A 19,783-nucleotide genomic window follows, 5' to 3' on the forward strand; every position below is an offset into this window, starting at 1 on the left:
ATTCTGGAACAAATCAAGCCAGACATGTCACTGGAAGCAAAGACACAATCATATTGAAGAAAGCAGTCACTGGAGAAGGACATCATGGTCAGAAGAATAGAAGGAACAAGGCGAAGAGGAAGACCAGCAACCTGATGGCTTGATACAATGAAGATAACGGTGGAGAAGACCCTGATGGACCTATCTAGGCTTGTACAAGATCGATCTTCCTACAAAGTGTTCATCCATCAAGACTCCATGGCTCCAGATCGAGCTGAAGGCAGTTAAATAATAATAATTTAGAGGGGCTACCGGAGGATATCATTACTTTTTTATCGGCCATTAATACTTTCTAAATTGGGCATTATTATTGGGCTAGGGAATGCAACACATGTCTTGTAAATATGTCAAATTAAATGCAAAAAAAAAACTACCTATAAAAACGTTTCAACGCCATTCTGAACCCCAGACAATGCCGCCTCATTAATTATAAAAAAAAAACTACCATATGCATCCAAGGTGACCAAAATTAAAAGAGGACTCTATACAATAAATTTTATTTAGTTCGAATTTTGCAAATTTTTAAAAAAAAACATATAAAGAACTGTCATTTTTTTAATTATTTTTTTTTACAATGTAGTCCTAATAATTTTACAAAAGTAAAAAAAAAAAAAAATAAATAAAATTAGGTAATATAAAAAATGGTGCCATTTAGAACCAAAACACTGGTCATTAATAGGTTAATAAACCCATTTCTTGATCTTCGGGTAGTCCAGGAAGGTGAAGAAGAATCTGCTAGCTGATAGCATAAGACATCTGTGCAGCTGGAGCAGCCGAGGCGGCCTGGAGCCACGGGTGAGGCTGGAGCTGAGGCAACGGAGACGCTGTAGATACTCCAATGTCACAGACATCGCTATGGGGGGTGCAGAGACAGCAAACGCACCTGGGCCCTGGAGCCGGAGGGGTCCCAAGGTCTCTCTGCCACATCAAAGACCCCAGTGTTATAGATGACACATGATGAGTGGGGGCCTGGTACAGATCTTGCATTGCGTTTTCACAGTGAATTTCACTTTTTCCTCCGGATATACTGATTTGCTCCAACACAAAAGTTGCAAAAATAAAAAAACCTTCGATCACATGCTCATTTGTACAATACCTCAATACTGTAATATTGCAGTATATTGTAAAGTTACCGTTCTCTTATGGGAGCTATCAGTAGGTCCACGGCTGCCATGACAATGCCATCAGCACCTCGCAATTACTTTATGCCAATATGTAACCTATTAAATGTCGCTGTAATGATTGACTGCAGCATCTAAGGGGTTAAACTGCTGCAATTAGAACCAGCTTGCAACCTTTTGAGTCCGCCATACAATCCGTATACACATCCGCCGTATAAGTCAGAAAATCTGGATCAAGTGCTATTCCGAGGAGCAGTGGCCCCCAGTGTTTGTCGAGTGCCGACACCAAGTCCAGAAGCACCCTTTGGGCTCATGAACAGGGCATTGGGTGTGCAGGAATCTGTATGGCAGTATAAATGTTATGGGCTCATCTAATGAGGTAGATTCTCAAGCCATACATGAGGATGAGCAGCACGGACTGAAGGCGATGATGCAGTAAAGCTGGACTTGCGGGACTGCACATGGTAAAGTGAGGACCAGTATTGCTGGATATACAGGATTGCAGGTGGATAATCAGAGCTGGGAGTACTAGATACAGCAGAGCCAAATGTGCAGACAGCACAGGAACAGCAGAGATGTGTAGGAAATCTGGGATCTTCTTGTAGCAGCGCAGTAGTACAAAGTAGCCTCAGAGACTTATTCGTAATCAGGTACTTTGATTCAGCAAAGCTGAGGGTGTGGACAACACCAAGAATAGCAGAGACAAGTTTGTAATCAAGTGTCTTGATTAAGCAAAGTTGAGGGTTCAGATAACACTAGGATAGCAGTAACTGACCTTGGTAGTAGAAGCTATCTGCTGGATATCAGTCACGGGTAGCTGAGAAGATAATCAGTCAACTGGCTTGAGCACAACCAAGTGGGAAGCGTGGTATGGCTCCAGGAAAGCAGATGGTAGCAGAGCACACTACAACCTGAATACTCAGGTGGCACACAACTGCCTCAGCTGCTATTCATAGGTCTTAGATGATGACATTAGAGATGGTTACCCCCCTACCATAGTAAGCCAGGAGAGACTAGCAAAAAAGGAACAAGCCATCAGGGAAGGTAGCAAAGCCCAGCTCTTAGTAGCGTAGTTACTGGAGAGCAGAGGGTGTGGAAGTCCCAGGCCCCACGCTCAGAGGTGCCCACCTGATGCTACGCTACACTTAACTGTATCGGTGAGCTTAACTCTGTTTTGCGGGAGCAGTGAGGACATCATACTATGTATAGGGGAGCTGTGGGCCCATCATATTATGTATAGCGGAGCTGTCGGCCCATCATACTGTGTATGGGGGAACCGTACATGGGGGCACTCAGGGGACATTATTAAAGAGATTTTTTACTATTAATTTCACCCCCTTTCATTAGTCTTAGCTCTTCCTAATTAACACTCATGCTCAGATCACACTTCACTCTCTTCACTGCTTGGATGCTGATTTGAAGTGCCGTCCGTTCAGCTGACAAGCTCTGCGATGTGCTGATCATTAGAAAGTATATCACAGGGCTTGTCAGTTGAAGGAACAGCTCGGCTTGTGAGCTCAGTCATGCGCAGACTGAGTCTGCTGATGTTTTGAAGTGTCATCTCCAAGCAGAGAGGAGAGTGACGTCTGACCTTAGTATGCGTGCCCAGACTGCTGTCACTCACCAAGATGTAGCCCCGCCCCCACCAGTGATGTGCGTTGCTTTGTTCATCTAATTCCAGTCTCCAGATGGAAACTAGCAAAGCCAGTATCAAAACAGAATCATATATGACCCACAGAGAGATGAGCTTACAGGAGCAGGGCAGGTAATAAAAGTGTATTAGAAAAAGTGTTAGCTAGGAAGAGTTAGGAGGACTAATGAAAGGAGGTTAAATCAGTAGTGGAAAATCTCTTTAAAATGTTAAGTGGGGACTTAAGAATTATTGTAAGGGCTCAAACTCACTTGCGAGAAAAACGGACGAGTGCAGTCAGATAAAAAATCAGATTGCGCTCGGACCAATGTTAATCAGTGAGTGACATCCCATCTGCGATTTTTTTTCTCAGCTGAAATCGGGCTGAGAAAAAAATCGCAGCATGCTGCGATTTGCCACGTATCTTGGACGAGATGCGCCAATGCAAGTCAATGGGTGCATGAAAAAAATTGCACGGCACTCGGACCATGCAATTGCTGTCTGATTTTCACACACCCGTCTCTTTAAAAGCCGGCATTTCATCAGCCGGTGTACTGTAAAATCACAGCGGTACCCGACAATTTAGAACAGAAAGAATAGAACAACACACATAGAATAGATGGAAGGATGTCAGTCACATACATAATTAGTACAGTGATAGTGTTGATTACTGTACTTGTCATTTATTGTTAAAATAAAGAATTTATTTAAAAAAAAATTGACGTGGGGTCCCTCATAATTTTATAGTCCAGCAGAGGTTAAGCAGACAGCTGGGGCAGATGTTTGAAGCCTGGGAAGGGGGTAATACCCACGGAGCTTCCCAGGCTACTAATATCAGCCCCCAGCTGAATACCTAGCCTTTACTAGCTATTAAAATGGGAGACCCCCCCAAAAAGACGTGGGGTCCCCCTATTTTAACCGCTAGCAAAGGCTAGGCAGACAGCTGGGGGCTGATATTAATAGCCTAGGAAGTGGCCATGAATATTGGCCCACCTCTGAGGCTAGAAACAGGAGCCCTCAGCCTCCCCAGAAAAGTCACATCCATAGGATGCGAAAATTCTGGCACTTAGCCTCGCTCTGCCCACTGCCCTGTAGAGGTGGCAGTGGGGTTATAGGGTTGGGGTTAATGTCAGCTTACAGCGGGTACGGCAAGTATTCAGACCCCTTAAATTTTTCACTCTTTGTTTCATTGCAGCCATTTGGTAAATTCTAAAAAGTTCATTTTTTTCTCATTAAAGTACACTCTGCACCCCATCTTGACTGAAAAAAACAGAAATGTAGAAATTTTTGCAAATTTATTAAAAAAGAAAAACTAAAATATCACATGGTCATAAGTATTCAGACTCTTTGCTCAGTATTGAGTAGAATCACCCTTTTGAGCTAGTACAGCCATGAGTCTTCTTGGGAATGATGAAACAAGTTTTTCACACCTGGATTTGGGGATCCTCTGCCATTCTTCCTTGCAGATCCTCTCCAGTTCCGTCAGGTTGGATGGTGAATGTTGGTGGACAGCCATTTTCAGATCTCTCCAGAGATCCTCATTTGGGTTTAGGTCAGGGCTCTTTCTGGGCCAGTCAAGAATGGTCACAGAGTTGTTCTGAAACCACTGCTTTGTTATTTTAGCTGTGTGCTTAGGGTCATTGTCTTGTTGGAAGGTGAACCCTCGGCCAACTTTGAGGTCCAGAGCACTCTGGAAGAGGTTTTCATCCAGGATATCTCTGTACTTGGCCGCATTCATATTTCCTTCAATTGCAACCTGTCGTCCTGTCCCTGCAGCTGAGAAACACCCCCATAGCATGATGCTACCACCACCATGTTTCACTGTTGGGATTGTATTCGGCAGGTGATGAGCAGTGCCTAGTTTTCTCCATACATACCGCTTAGAATTATCACCAAAAAGTTCTATCTTCGTCTCATCAGGCCAGAGAATCTTATTTCTCATAGTCTGGGAGTCCTTCATGTGTTTATGAGCAAACTCTATGCAGGCTTTCACATGTCTTGCACTGAGGAGAGGCTTCCATCAGGCCACTCTGCCATAAAGGCACGACTGGTGGAGGGCTGCAGTGATAGTTGACTTTGTGGAACTTTCTCCTATCTCCCTACTGCATCTCTGGAGCTCAGCCACAGTGATCTTGGGGTTCTTCTTTACCTCTCTCACAAAGGCTCTTCTCCCACGATTGCTCAGTTTGGCTGGACGGCCAGATCTAGGAAGAGTTCTGGTGGTCCCAAACTTTTTCCATTTAAGGATTATGGAGCCACTGTGCTCTTAGGAACCTTGAGTAATGCAGAAATTAATTTGTAACCCTGGCCAGATCTATGCCTTGCCACAATTCTGTCTCTGAGCTTCTTGGGCAGTTCCTTTGAGCGCATGATTCTCATTTGGTCTGACATGCACTGTGAGCTGTGCGCTCTTATATAGACAGGTGTGTGCCTTTCCAAATCAAGTCCTATCAGTTTAATTAAACACAGCTGGACTCCAGCGAAGGAGTAGACCATCTCAAGTAGGATCACAAGGAAATGACTTAAATATGAGTGTCTGAGCAAAGGGTCTGAATACTTATGACCATGTGATATTTTAGTTTTTCTTTTTTAATCAATTTGCAAAAATGTCTACATTTCAGTTTTTTTTCAGTCAAGATGGGGTGCAAGATGGGGTGCAGAGTGTGGTTTAATTAGAAAAAAAATTAACATTTTAGAATTTACCAAATGGCTGCAATGAAACAGAAAAATTTAAAGGGGTCTGAATACTTTCCATACCCAATGTATAATGCCAGCTGACATGAAGCCCAGGTTAGTAATGGAGAGGCGTCTATAAGACGCCCCCATTACTAACCACATAGTGGAAGTGATATGCAAAATAAAGACGCCCACACCATGAAGAAAATATTTTATTTGAAATAAACACAGACACCCTTTAATGTTCTAAATTCACCTGTACTATCTAGATGTAGCAGAGCTGGAGCCGTCACGGCCCGTGGGACACATGGATCTTCCTCACGTCAGAAAGGTAAGGATGAGGTTGCTTTATTATTTTACTTTTCTTGCAGGTGACAATGGCTTCAGCTGGAATGGGCGTGATGGTAAGTAGGGTTTAATTTATAACATTAAAAGATGTGTTTATTTCAAATAAAATATTTTATTCTGGGTGTGGGTGTCTTTATTTTACATTTCACCTTCACTATGGGGTTAGTAATGGGGGCGTCTTATAGACGGCTCTCCATTACTAACCTGGCAGTGGGCAGTGGGCAGAGTGGGGCTAAGTGCCAGAATTAGACACAGAAATTCTGTTCAAAGGTCAGCTTAGGGATAACTTAACGTACACACAAATTGCCAAAGGCAAATAGAAATCCCTTAATAAAGACCTAAATATAAAACATAACTTTTATTTCGATTTTTAGATACTGTATTATTAATGGAAAAAATAACACATACTTTAAAAACACATTATACTGGATGTTTATAATAATTCAGCGATGGATTATTATATGACCCATAACTATTAAAGTGCTTGTGCTTATATAATAGCAGTTGTACTTCGAGTTCTTCAGAATAGCCACAAATAGTGAATCCTCAATATAATCACACTCGACACACACTATTCCCTTTATTATGCTGGCTTATTTATCAAGAAATTGGATATAAGTGATTATGCTATACGTAGCAAGAGGAAACTGCTTATATGTACAACTAAACTGGTCTCACAGGTGTCCAGCAGTCTCCAGTTTCCATAGGTAGAAAACTATTTGGATCACAATAGATATCTGTTTATATCCAAATTAGCCTTATTCACGAATATTCAGTTTCAGCCCCCAGCTGTCTGCATAGCCTTTGCTAGCTGTTAAAATAGGGAGACCCCATGCCATTTTTTGGGGGTCCCCCATTTTAATAGCCAGTAAAGGCTAAGTATTCAGCTGGGGGGCTGATATTAGTAGCCTGGGAAGCTCCATGGGTATTACCCCTTTCCCAGGCTAAAAACATCTGCCCCAGCCGTCTGCTTAACCTCTGCTGGTTAATAAAATTACGGGGGACCCCACGCCAATTTTTTTTAATGAAATTCTTTAATTTAACAATAAATTACATGCACAGAATATATATAAATCACTCACTCATATATTTATATATATGTATATATAAATCTGATTTTGTGTATGTATCTATCAATCTGTATATATATATATATATATATATATATATATATATATATATAGAGAGAGAGAGAGAGAGAGAGATAGATAAATAAAAATATCTCTCTATCTATATACATATATATACACTTATTTATATATGTAGTGAAGAATATTGCGATAGAAAATTGTGTAAATGACCTAGACAATTCCCCTATGTAAAAGCCCATATTAAAATTGCATTGCATACGGATTGCATATGGATATTAGGTGAGAAAACGCATGGCACTCGTCCGTTTTTTCGGTCCAGATATCGGAACGTTTTTTTTTTTTCACACATATGGGTATGACTCATTATAGGAACACTCAGACTACTGTGATTGTCAAAGGTGCACATGGGGCATTATTAAAAATTTTTTTTATTGCTTCCTATTTCGAAGACCTCTGCTTGCTGTTATTCAATAGGAATTTCAATGTTTTCTCCCAGGGAATATAAATTGGACCTGCACATGGGAAGATGGCGGCCACCATTAGGTATTAAATATCTACTGCATTACAGATTCACTTTTATTCTCTCTCTTTGCGGGAGACGGGTGTGTATGAAAACGTCACAGTTCCATGATGGGCCCGGGCGGGCGGCCAACGTGACCGTGAAGGTTCGCACAAGTACAAGGATCATTCCAGGCTGTCATCACAAAGCCCTGACGAGCGAGACTGTGTAAAGGTCTCGGAAAGGTCGTGAGGTGATAATTGCCGACGTCAGCTCAATAATTGGTGTGTTAGACACTAATGAAGTCTTCAGTCCCCGCAGGAGATGCCTTACCGACTGACACTGGAGCATGCGGGGTCAGCCAAAAAACTCCTGGATGCCCTAAAGGACCGTAAAGTCGAAAACTGCACTAAAAATCTTATCAAAATCTGTAAACCTGTTAAGTGTTTGTTTTTTTAAGACATTTGGAGTAAAACTTTTTCTAGACAGGATACAATGGTATCCACTTCTCCGCACAGAGAAGCATGAGCTTTGTCCAGGGTTACTGCCTCTGAATGGAGAAATAAAAGGGTTTTCATTCATTGACTGGAAAAATAAATTATAAAAATGGTAAAAATATCATATTAGAAAATTGCGTGCACTGATTAAGCTTTACAGATCGTTTGTATAAAACCAAAAACCTTTCAAAGTGGTCCTCCAGTTCTTAGATGTTAATGGCTTTTCCTTAGGGCTCGTGCATACAACAAGATTTTCAGTCCAACTGCGATCTGACAACACATGGGATCGCACTCAGGCCAATGTTATTCTATGGGGCCGTTCACATGTCTGAGGACAAAAATTGCAGCGTGCATGAGTTGCATCCGGTATTCGGATCGCGCTTGGCCATGCAAGTCATTGAGTTCATGGAAAAAATTCGGACTGCGCTCAGATGATATTCAAGTGTGGTCCGATTTCCATGGACTGACACAATGGAGAAGATGGAGATATTTTTTTTTCCATCTTCTCCTCATCCTCGAAAATCGGATCACACTCAATCTTAGTACTGCATCTTCAAATCACATTCACTTCAATGGGAACTGATCTCCAGTACTTGAGATCGGTCACTACATAGAGCTGTACACTTTTACATCCGGTTGATGCCTGCAAACAGCTGATCGAGGGGTACAAGACCACCACTGATCTGATATTGATGACCTATGATTTGGTCGATTTGGGGGTTTTTAGCTCTGATGTTCTTGTTGCTTAATTCTGCACTGTCACATTTTGAGACTTCTTTACTACTCTGGATATTGACCTTGGATGACTCCTGACTGATTCCTTCCTCTTCCTCTCCTTTGATGTCTGTCTTCTTCACTTCTGTGTATGACCTCACTCCATCATTTTCGCCCATTAGCTGTGACCTGTTATTTGGCCGCTACTCCAGGATTTCTGACCCTGCAGCAAAGTCCACTTCTCTGTATAAGGGTGAAAGGCGACCGATAATATTATGGTCTTTGCATTTCCCTGGGGTCATTTATTTTTCCCTTTTCATTCTCGGAAACACCATAATAGAGCAGTAGGTTTGGAAATAGACATAACTAAGCATCAAAACCCTCCCCAAACTGTTCTACTCACAGCAGAGACCAAGCAGGAGGAACACAGAGCCAAGGGGTCCTGCTGAGCATGCTCTGGGTCTAGGGGGTCACTGTTTCTCCTTTTGGGGGCCGTTGAGCTGTCTTATTAAGTCTTATAAGTCTGTGCATGCAAATTAGTTCTTCTCAGACAAAAGTAAGCAGTCTCTCAGTCTCTGTAGTGCCCCCTGTTGGAAGTCATTATTTTATGATAGCAAGGACATGTTTAGAACAATAAGCACATTTTCTTGCCATTATCTAATTCCTTGGATATAGATATTAGGATCTGTTCACACTTATTTAATTATTCACCTGTCCTGGCTCCAATGTCAGGCACTGCGTCCTCCTTTTCATTCAGCCTGAAGCAACCCAACGCACTCCTGTGATGTCATTCTCTTGGGCCATAAAGTCCGGCTTAGGTGGCCGGACATCACCTTGAGTATTCCGGTAGGTGGAATTCATGCCATTATCATAAATTTTTTGCCAACACTTGTATTGAACTCTATTACAAATGCAGCTCTGCTACTCCTTTCTCATATTTCAAGGTAGCACTGCTAAATCCCTACGCCATCTCTGCTTTTTAAACTTTGTTACAAACTCAGCTCTACAACACAGGTTCTTCATCACTGAGCACAACTCTACTATATCGCTTTGCCAGTTTTCCATATTGAACTCCACTGCAAACTTAGCACTGATACATCGCAATGACAACTCATCATATTGAATTTTGCTGCAAATTTAGTTCTGCTACATCATTGAGTCAACTGTACTTCATTTTTGTACTTACTCCACTAGACCAGTTGCCATTACTCCAACTCTGCTTCATTTCGGATTACAACTCTGCTACTTTAATTGTCATAAAGCCGCCCTTCCTCATCTGCCACCGTTGATTCTATAAATCTCCCCGCTGCACCAATGCCAAATGTCCATGCTGCATAAGAACTACTTACCCAGACACCGAACTTCAAGAATCTACCTTAGCAGACATAACAGTTCAAGGACTCCATCAGGAGTTCAGTTGGCGTGTCAGTCACTTTTTTCAGTATTCTCACTGTCAAAATTATGAAAACATTGATTAAACCCCTGTAGCCCACCAGATTAAATTAATGGGGTCCATGAGTCACTTCACAGATCTACCTCTGCATACAAAGTTCAGCTGTAGTGTAATCATTGTCTATTTCCAATGTCGTTTTTGGGAAAACAATCATTATACTAAAAGGGCCACCAGGTGTCTTTGCTCTACCAGTGGATACGGTGTATACACTCTACCAGTCATGCATCTGGGTTCAAACCCTTGAGCCTGTGCTTTGTGGTCGGTTAATCTGTCTGCCAAGCTACAGCAGATACACCTTTTCTCCGGGTGCTTAGTTTCTGTTATCCTTATTGCAGTCTTGTTAGGGTAACTGGTGTTTACATTTACTCATTTGTCTGCCCGATCACCTTTCGGGTGCAGCTTTATATAGTTTCTCCCTGATGGTATTTCCTGCTAGTGATAGTCTGATTTGGATGTCCAGCCATACTGCTATAGGTAATTTACACTCTGCTCTCCAGTTTTTTAGGAGGAGTGTGAAGCGCTCAACATCAACAGCCTTTCAGGCTGCATATGTCTGAGTTACCATCGTCTAGTCTGTGGTTAGGGCCATCTCAGCTCATTCAGGAACCACTAGGGACTGTGGGGTCAGGACCTCTAGTCTATACAGGAACCTGCAGAGACACAGAGTCAATTGCAGTTTTTAGTATATTTGTTACACGCACGCCACTAGGTTCAGATAGGGGCGAGACGGGTTTCATGAATTCTTTAGAATCCTGGGGGAACTATTACTCAGGGCGACCATAGGCTGCAGCTTCTCTCAGGCGCACGATAGATTCAATTGCTGACCGGACACATCTGACTAGAGTCTTTTTCAACAGTTTAACAGTGGGATTTAATCTGAACGACGGCCAGTGCAATTCAGGGATATTACAGCAACAATCTTCATTACAGTACAGTCTGAGTTTCTTGAGCAAATGGCTTCAATAACAATACAGTAGTTTCTTCACAAGGCACAGTATTGCAGTCTCATCAGTAGCATAATTCAGTATAGATTAGATCTCTTAGCAGCACACGTCTATGCATACACAATCATAGGCTTTTCCTTCACAAGGACACAATAGTACACAGCATTCTTTATCCTGCATGGAGATGGAGGGGGAAGGGTTTGATGAGGGAGATGATCCCTGTGACACAATTCCTTCCAGTCCTTATCTTTCTGCCTGATAATACTTTGCACTGTTAGTTCAGGGAGGTTATCTGACCTGTGTTTAGTTTCTCTCCTGATCTGAATCCTGTTCAGTTGCCTTCTGTCAAATCCAAATAACACACCACCTTTCTCTTCGGCTTCAGCCAGACTACAATAACAAGTTCCCCACAATCCCCCTGGGGCTTTGCTAAAACACTCCCCGTCTCCTGTTACTGTGTTAACCCCTCTAGTTGCTGGATGCTTTTGAAGCAACAGCACTACTTCTGCATGTCACATATTACCTATTTTGCCAAGTGAGTTGCTACACAAGCATAACATCACATATTGAATGGGTCATCAATATTTTAGCACTTAGCGACTTTTCTAACTGCATGAACCTTCACCAATGACCGTCTCCTTTCATGGGAAAGTATAAAGCTGAGCCTTCTGGTTCTTCTTTCTTGTAATTTCTTATATTTTTTATTTATTTTTTTTGCATTTGACATTTGATTTGTACTTAGAGAAGTTGACCCCGATCTTGATGCGTTTCATCGGTGCCGCTTACATGCTTTCCATCACCATCATGTACAATGTCCTACGGGACAAATGAAGTATGTAAAAAATGTGCAGGTGTATGCCTATATGCTTAGCAGGTTTGCTTTGGCTGCAGGGCACTTTTCCACTTGATTTTTCATGTTTAGCTGATGACATGAAATTAGACGTTACCTTAAACTTAACCTTTCAAAAAGAAAAAAATGTACTGAGCTTTCCTAGAAAGAGAAATATACTGTGTGGTGGTGGCTTCAGAGGGTGCGGCAGATCTCGACCTCTGATCTGTGTCTTTCCAACTGTTGTGAAACTACAATTCTTAATATGCCCAGACAGATGCAAGCATATATTAAAATTTTCAAGGTACTGTGTATACTATGGGCCTGAATCTGTCACTTGTAGGCATGTAGCTACTTCGCCCATGTAATGTGGTGGGGCTGTTATCTAGTTATTTTTTTGCAGTTCGGTAGCCCAAATGCAAAATTTCAAGCTGATCTTTTCAATCTGCACAGCAGAAGCGGCCACTTCATGTTCTGTAGAGATGACTTTTCAGCAGTTCTCACTATCATCACATACAGGAATCCAATGACAGAGTACAGGGGCATGGAAAAGTTTGGGCAACCCTGGTCAAAATTGCTGTTATTGTGAACAGTTACGCAAGGTGAAGATGAAAGGCCTAAAGTTAAACATGACACATTTCCTTTATATTTTAGGCAAAATATATATATATATATATATATCTTTTCATCTTTTACATTTTAAAAATTACAAAAAGGAAAATGGGCCAATGCAAAAGTTTTGCCACCCTGCATAGTTAGTTCTTAGTAGCGCCCCCCTTTTGCAAGTATCACAGCTTGTAGACGCTTTTTGTAGCCAGAAAAGAGTCTTTCAATTCTTGTTTGAGGGATTTTCATCCATTCTTCCTTGGAAAATTCTTCTAGTTCTGTGAGATTCCTGGGTCGTCTTGCATGCACTGCTGTTTTGAAGTCTAGCCACAGATTTTCAATAATGTTCAGATCAGGGGACTGTGAGGGCCATTGTAAAACCTTCAGCTTGTGCCTTTTGAGGTAGTCTATTATGGATTTTGATGCGTGTTTAGGATTATTATCCATTTGTAGAAGCCATCCTCTTTTCACCTTCAGCTTTTTAACAAATAGTCTTATGTTTGCGTCAACAATTTGTTGAAATTTCATTGAATCTTCTTATAGCCTTCTCCTCCTTTCTGGGTTTCCACCATTTTCATTTTCAGAGTGTTAGACTGCTGCTTAGAAGAACCCATGGCTGCTGGTTTTGGCACAAGGTTAGAGGAGGCTGGGTTTTTATAAGGCCAGGAAATTTGCAACACCTGGCCTTTCCGAATGATGATAGTGAACAAGCCATAACCCCAACAGGCTAATTCAGGTCTGAAACTTTGGTCAAAGTTATCTTAGAACACAAATCTCCAAACTTTTGCATTGGCCCATTTTCCTTTTTGTAATTTTTAAAAATGTAAAAAAATTACAATATTTTTTTTCTTTGCCTAAAATACAAAGATAATGTGTCATCTTTAACTTTACTCCTTTCAGAGATCTTTCATTTCATCTTCAATTTGCTTAATAACTGTTCACAATAACAGTAATTTTGACCAGGGGTGCCCAAACTTTTACATGCCATTTTAAGTAATTGCTTTAGCTCATCTGCTCCCCTTCCCTGCACCATGACCTCTGCACACATCACACAGCATACCCACAACACTCTCAATGAACATCTCAAGACTATTGCTGCCTATTGTCCACATGGCTGATGTAAAGCTGATCTGTAAATTGTTACTCACCTGTCTCAACTCCATTCTTGTGCTCTCTGTCCTACTTCTGATGCAGCCGGCTCCTTCGTCACCTTCTTCCACATGCTCGCTGTGTTCTCTACTTGGCTTTTTGCAAACTGCAAACGGGACTTCTTATGGCTTTCAAAAATTGCTTTCTTCTTGCCTCTCTTCCATAAAGGCCAGATTTGTGGAGTATACGACTAATAGTTGTCCTGTAGACAGATTCTTCCACCTGAGCTGTGGATCTCTGCAGCTCCTCCAAAGTGACCATCGCCTCTTGGCTGCTTCTCTCATTACTGCTCTCCTTGCTTGGGATGTCAGATTAGGTGGACGGCCATGTCTCGGTAGGTTTGTGCCATACTCCTTCCATTTTTGGATTGAACAGTGCTCAGTGAGATGTTCAGAGCTTGAGATATTTTTATAACCTAATCCTACTTTATTCTTCTTTACAACTTTATCCCTGACCTGTCTGTTGTGCTCCCTTGTTTTGATGATGCTGTTTGATCCCTAATGTTCTCACACAAACCTCTGAGGCCTTCACAGAACAGCTGTAGTTATACTGAGAATAAATTACACACACGTAGAAGCAATTTACTAATTATGTAACTTCTGAAGGCAATTGGTCACTCAGGATTTTATTTAGGGGTTTACAGACTAAGGGGCTAAATACAAATGCACCTCACAATTTTCAGATATATATTTTTAAAATATTTAGAAAACCTTGTATCATTTCCTTTACACTTCACAAATACTTGCTACTTTGTGTTGGTATCACATAAAATCCCAAAAATACATTTCAGTTTGTGGCTGTAACGTGGCAAGTTTCTATCCAATCTCTACATCCTCCATGGTGATTCCACTGCACCAACCTCATATGTCCGTGCCGCACTACAACTGCTCATGCTGGTGAAAGGTTTCATAAATTCATGTCACCAGGGAAGAAATGCTGTTAACAAGAAGCTCAGACTCGGTGGCCACCCTCATAATGATGTGCAGAGAATAAAAAAAAAAAATATGTACAATTATAAAATAAAGACAGATTGGAAAAAAAATATATTATATATCAGTGTTTTAATTATTAAAAATAATCTAGATGTTACACTGCCTTTAAGAACAGGTTAAACTAGTTGTACAGAAGAAACAGCACCACATCTGTACATGTTTGGCATTGCAGCCCAGATCTACTGAAGTAAATAGAGCTGAGATGTAATACCACATACAACCTGTGGGCAGGAGGGGCGCTGCTCTCTAAAAAAAAATATAGACATGATTTTCTAATCCTGTAAAACTCCTTTAATATCTGGATAATGACATTTTGTAGAGTACATATTCTCTTTTTCATCCCAGGAGTAGACTCACAGTATATGCAGTTGTGATAACACAATATTAATGAAGGCCAGGTCTCCGTCTATACCTATATCACACAGAGAGAGTAACGTAATTGTAAGATTTGTAATATTAGCTTTAAATTGGTTGATCGATGCTTTTAACCAAGCCAGGATATTAAGACGAGGTTTCTAAGAACTGAAAACGGAGATTAATGGCGTCTTACGCTGAGTGTAGAATAAGCGGCCATTGTCGGAGCAGCGTTCTAGGACTCATTCACCCCGGCAGAATGTGTATTGATCATCTTAAGTCCATGTATTGGGGCATACAAGTTTCTCAGACTAAATTCGCATTTTCTGCAAAAAAAAAAACCCTCATAGGCTTCATTCTCCCATCCGTGTGAGTGACGCCATCCAAGAGCGATTTATTTATTTGTCATCCCAGATTTTTTCTCATCCCTTTTTTTTTTCTTAACTTTATGATCGAATGACTTATGGATCAGTTTGGATCAATGGATCAGTTAGAAACGATTGAAACTCGGATGGATACTCTAGAGTACAAAGTTCTGTCTTTAGAGCGTCATCCATTTCACACAGATCCCCATAGACTTTAATGGCCGAGTCTTATCCTTAAATCGGTTGAGAATAGGACGCCGTCTGAGTCCCACGGACCTGTTATTAAAACTGATGTGTGTATGGATCAGTGAAAGTCTATGGGTCAGTGTACAGCCGAGAAAAAAAAACGGCCAGCTCCAGGACATGTCACATGGATGTGTGAATGTAGCCTTAGACTGTCTCATTAATCTCATTGGGGTTGGTAATTCTTTCACTCTGGTCACCTATATGCACATTTTCCTTATGCTTTGTACAGTACAGGTTCCTACACCACAGATAATAACTACTGCTGCAGGTTTCTGGGCTGAACGACAGAAGTTGCCAAAACCACGCCCCCGCGGAGCAGGACATGAATGAGAGAGAATATATAAGCTCACATAGGTTGTCTTTGGACAGATTTGAGCCCTGAGCAACATTGTTAAGGACTAAATTGCTGTGCCCCAGTGCTGCCCCCCAAAAATGGGGTTGGACCAGTTTTACTAATGTAAATCAGAGGTGAACCCCAGCTGTTACTAAACTACATCTGCCAGAAGGGTATATCTCTCAGAGAATGCTGATAGTTGTCGTTTTGTTATAGCCGAAGTTCTAAAGGCTTGCCTAAATCTTGGTGAAAATTTGGTGAAAATTTGGTGCATTTTTCTGTATAATGTGGCATCAGATTTTACACCTAGGGGTGGTATATATTATGTTTCTGACACTTTCTGCACCTCATTCGAAGGATGCTGCTTAGAGGAAAGTGGACATGGCTTAAAATGTGCCAACGTGTGCCAGACATTACCAACACTTGTGTGTAAAAATGAGAGTGACTGATCCATGAATAAGGACATGCAAATGTAATATGTGACTTTCCTACGCGTTTCAGACTGCAGCTTAGTCCTTAAAGCTGCAGTCTGAAACACGTTGGAAAGTCACATATTACATTTGGATGTCGTTTTATTAACCTTGTTGGAATAAAATCAATCATTTTTTCTGGAATCACACGGCTGGAGTATAGTCTTACTTGGGTTTATGTGATGCCACAATTGGGACTGGAGTGGCTTCTTCCGTGCCGAGGACAGTAGCCGTCATATTCGGGGTGAACAGGTTTTATTCTACATTTCGTAAAAACGCGAGTGCCAACAAAAAAAGAAAGCGCAATTGCTCGTTACTTGAGTTTGCCGAGGGACCTCGGGTATGCACAGAGTATCGCGGGTGATCGAGTAACATGTTCGAGTCCCCGCGGCCGCATGTTTCGCTGCTGTTACACAGCCACAAAACATGTGGGGATTGCCTGGCATACATGGGGACTTGAACATGTCACTTGAGCACCCGCAATACTCGGTGCATACACAGGCAAACTCAAGTAACGAGCACTTGCACTCATCACTAAAGCCAACCCATACTGTCTACTGACTAAGTTGTACCACAATAAATCTTATTGTATTCATGGGGGTAACTTGATGGATAACACTTGTTAACGGATACAGAATTTCAGATAGAATTGTAAGGCATCTTTTCCCAATTACGGCAATATTAATGACATTGATGTAAAAATGGGTAGAGAAAATAATGAATTACAATTTTTTTTTAATTTTTACTTTTTCTTTCCATTTTTTTTTTTGGATTTCCTACTTCTCCAAAAATAAAAACCTAAGCTTGATTATGAGTTTGCCTAGAGGAACATTGGCTCGAACATGTTATTGAACCATTGTGAACTTTTCATCCCCGGCGTTCAGCTGTTTCACTCTGCTGATCTCGTCAACATCCCCAAACACCAATTTCCTATGTAATGAAAGCAAAAAGAGACCGTAAAATGCAAATACCATTTCCCATCTACACCCACAGGGATCGGATTATTGGCAGCAAGTGAGAATCTGTGGAACACATGTTGTGCAAACTGTTCCAATATCTGGAATTCAACACTTATATGTGAAACTTTTCAGCTAATGAAACCGATAGCATCAAAGTCATAGAAAAAAATCAATTAGGCCACGTTTGTATAGGGAGCCGCCATTGCAAATGCTGTCCTATTTAATGGAGCATGCATCTCCATTCTTCCCGCCAAGATGGTGGACCCCGTTATTCAGATGTGTCCACCCTTGATTTTCTGCAAAGTTCTGCAAGTAGTGGCTTAAATTCAATTAATTCTCATAAAAGTTTGCAAAAACCTCCACAAGTTTCAATTCACACCTAGTAGGAAGCCACATCAAGACTTATAGGCTCGATTCATCATTGTTCTTGTTTTTTGTCTAGTTTTATGCCTTTCTTTTTTGTCCGCACCTAACTCATATGCTTTCGTCTAATTCGTCAATTGCGACTTTTTAAACAGTTGCAAAACTTGGACCAACTCTGCTCCAGTCGCCTTTCACCTGGTGTTTTATTGGAGAACATCAATATTTGAAGGGCGTTATTTGCGCCATTTTTGCAAAACATTCTACTTTTGGTGACAAAAAATTGCAAAAACAGTTAATTTGTTCCTATATTCTACACAAAGTAATTTATACGTAACTTCAAAGAAAGCAGAAAAATATCATTTCTCCCCCATAAATCAACACCACACATAGCCACACAGTCAGTAGAAAAAGAAAAAGAAAAAAATGTAAGGCAGTGATGGATCATTAAGCAAATCTCCAACATGTCCCAAAGTGTCCAGGAGGCTACAAGAAAAGGGGGGAGAAACCCTAGACTTTGGAAAAGTGGCCAAAGCACAGACCCTGCCAAAAAGAGTTGAAGCCTCCCCCAATCAACGTGAGAAAGGTTGTCTTTCCCTGACATCTAGGGTAGATGAGAACAGAGGCATGGAAGGGGCAAAGAATTGTCAATGGAGGGACTTGACCTTGAAAAGAGAGACAGTTGGGCCAATAAGTTGCCCTTCTTCTGTATGCTAACCATCGAAGGTTGCCTTTAAAGTAGCCAAACCTTCATAAATGCTGGAGTGTCAGGTTGGTCAGAAGCCAGGGGTGACTTTTGGAGGACCTTCTGTTCTGGAGGGTCGAGGAGTAAGTTTATGGGGGGCAGTCTCATTGAGCAGAGGGATTGTGATGCCCCACATCTTTGTGCACTTTTTTGTGTTTTATGTAGCTTTATTTTAGTATTACTTCATAATGAAAAGCACAATCTGGGGATTTTTTAATAAAAAAAAACTAGACTTAACATGTTAGAAGTTTTGTCATGCTGTTATTGCCGTAAAGTTTTTGCAGTCTCCAGTGTGCGGCTTGTGGAAGGGGGGCAGAGAGATCAATCACGGACCCCCATTACAGCAGGAGTCTCCGGGGGTTCATCTGCTGCAGCGCTCGGCTCCGTCTGGTACCTGGTGGAGTGTAGGTGTGCAAATGTCTACAGCAATCAGAAAGCAGGGAGCATGATGTCCACAGAGACCCGGGACCCTTCACTTTCCTCCGAATCATCTGCTCATAGACGATGCAACATCGAAAACAAATGCAACAGAGCATGAAAGGTTACAACGTGCCTGCTTAGCTTATATCACCCCTGACCTGGACCATTTTCCCAATCTTTCCTTCTGTTATACATGTCTAATGCTTGTATATGTCTTACGCTTGTGCTGTAGGAATAAGAAGAACCAGAAGGCTGATCGCGGGGCCCACTACAAACAAGATACATTCAGGAAGGGATAATAATTTGTATATGAAGAGGATTCAGGAGTCAAGCCCACCACGTAACATTATCCAACCGGTATCAGCCGCTAACAGCATCAACCGGAGCAAAACTCCGGTCGCTGTTGTCTAACCCCTTAGAATCCTAGATTTGGCTTTACACTGTGTGCACAATTATTAGGCAATTTGTATTTTTGATCATTAATTTTATTATTGAACATCTCCAGCGCTGTCGGTCAATCCAAAAGGTTAGTAAACCTGAGAACCTGAATGTTTAAGAAAGTAAAAGTGTGGTTTTGTCTTTCTTAGGAGAATATCTCTCTGTGCAGAATTATTGAGCGACTAGATAAAAACATACATTTTCCATCTCAATGGTTTCTTTTCATCAGTTGCAATAAGAATAAGAACCAAACAGCTCAATGTACAAAATACATTTCTTAAAATTGGCAAAAAAAATCTCATTGGGCAATATAGTAATATGGCCGCCCTTCTTCTCAATAACAGCTATAAGCTCCATCCATGGAGTCTGTCAGTGTCTTCTTCTGGTGATCAACTTTTCGGGCAGCACCGACCATAGCCTCAGACACTGATCAGAGAGGTGACTGTTCTCCTTCACCGCAAATCTCCTGTTTAAGACGGGCCCAAAAGTTCTCAATAGGGTTTA

At 41.4% G+C, this 19,783-nt stretch overlaps 1 protein-coding gene across 2 annotated transcripts in view; it reads right to left on the reverse strand.

Moving 5' to 3' along the window:
• ADAMTS12 (ADAM metallopeptidase with thrombospondin type 1 motif 12) overlaps window positions 1–19,783 on the reverse strand; it is a 639,247-nt gene that overhangs the window by 513,765 nt on the left and 105,699 nt on the right. The gene's annotated exons all lie outside the window — the stretch shown is intronic.

The sequence above is a fragment of the Phyllobates terribilis genome, unplaced genomic scaffold, assembly GCF_046119375.1.
Source record: "Phyllobates terribilis strain yellow unplaced genomic scaffold, ASM4611937v1 Scaffold_1__5_contigs__length_1240528914, whole genome shotgun sequence".
Taxonomy (NCBI): domain Eukaryota; kingdom Metazoa; phylum Chordata; class Amphibia; order Anura; family Dendrobatidae; genus Phyllobates; species Phyllobates terribilis.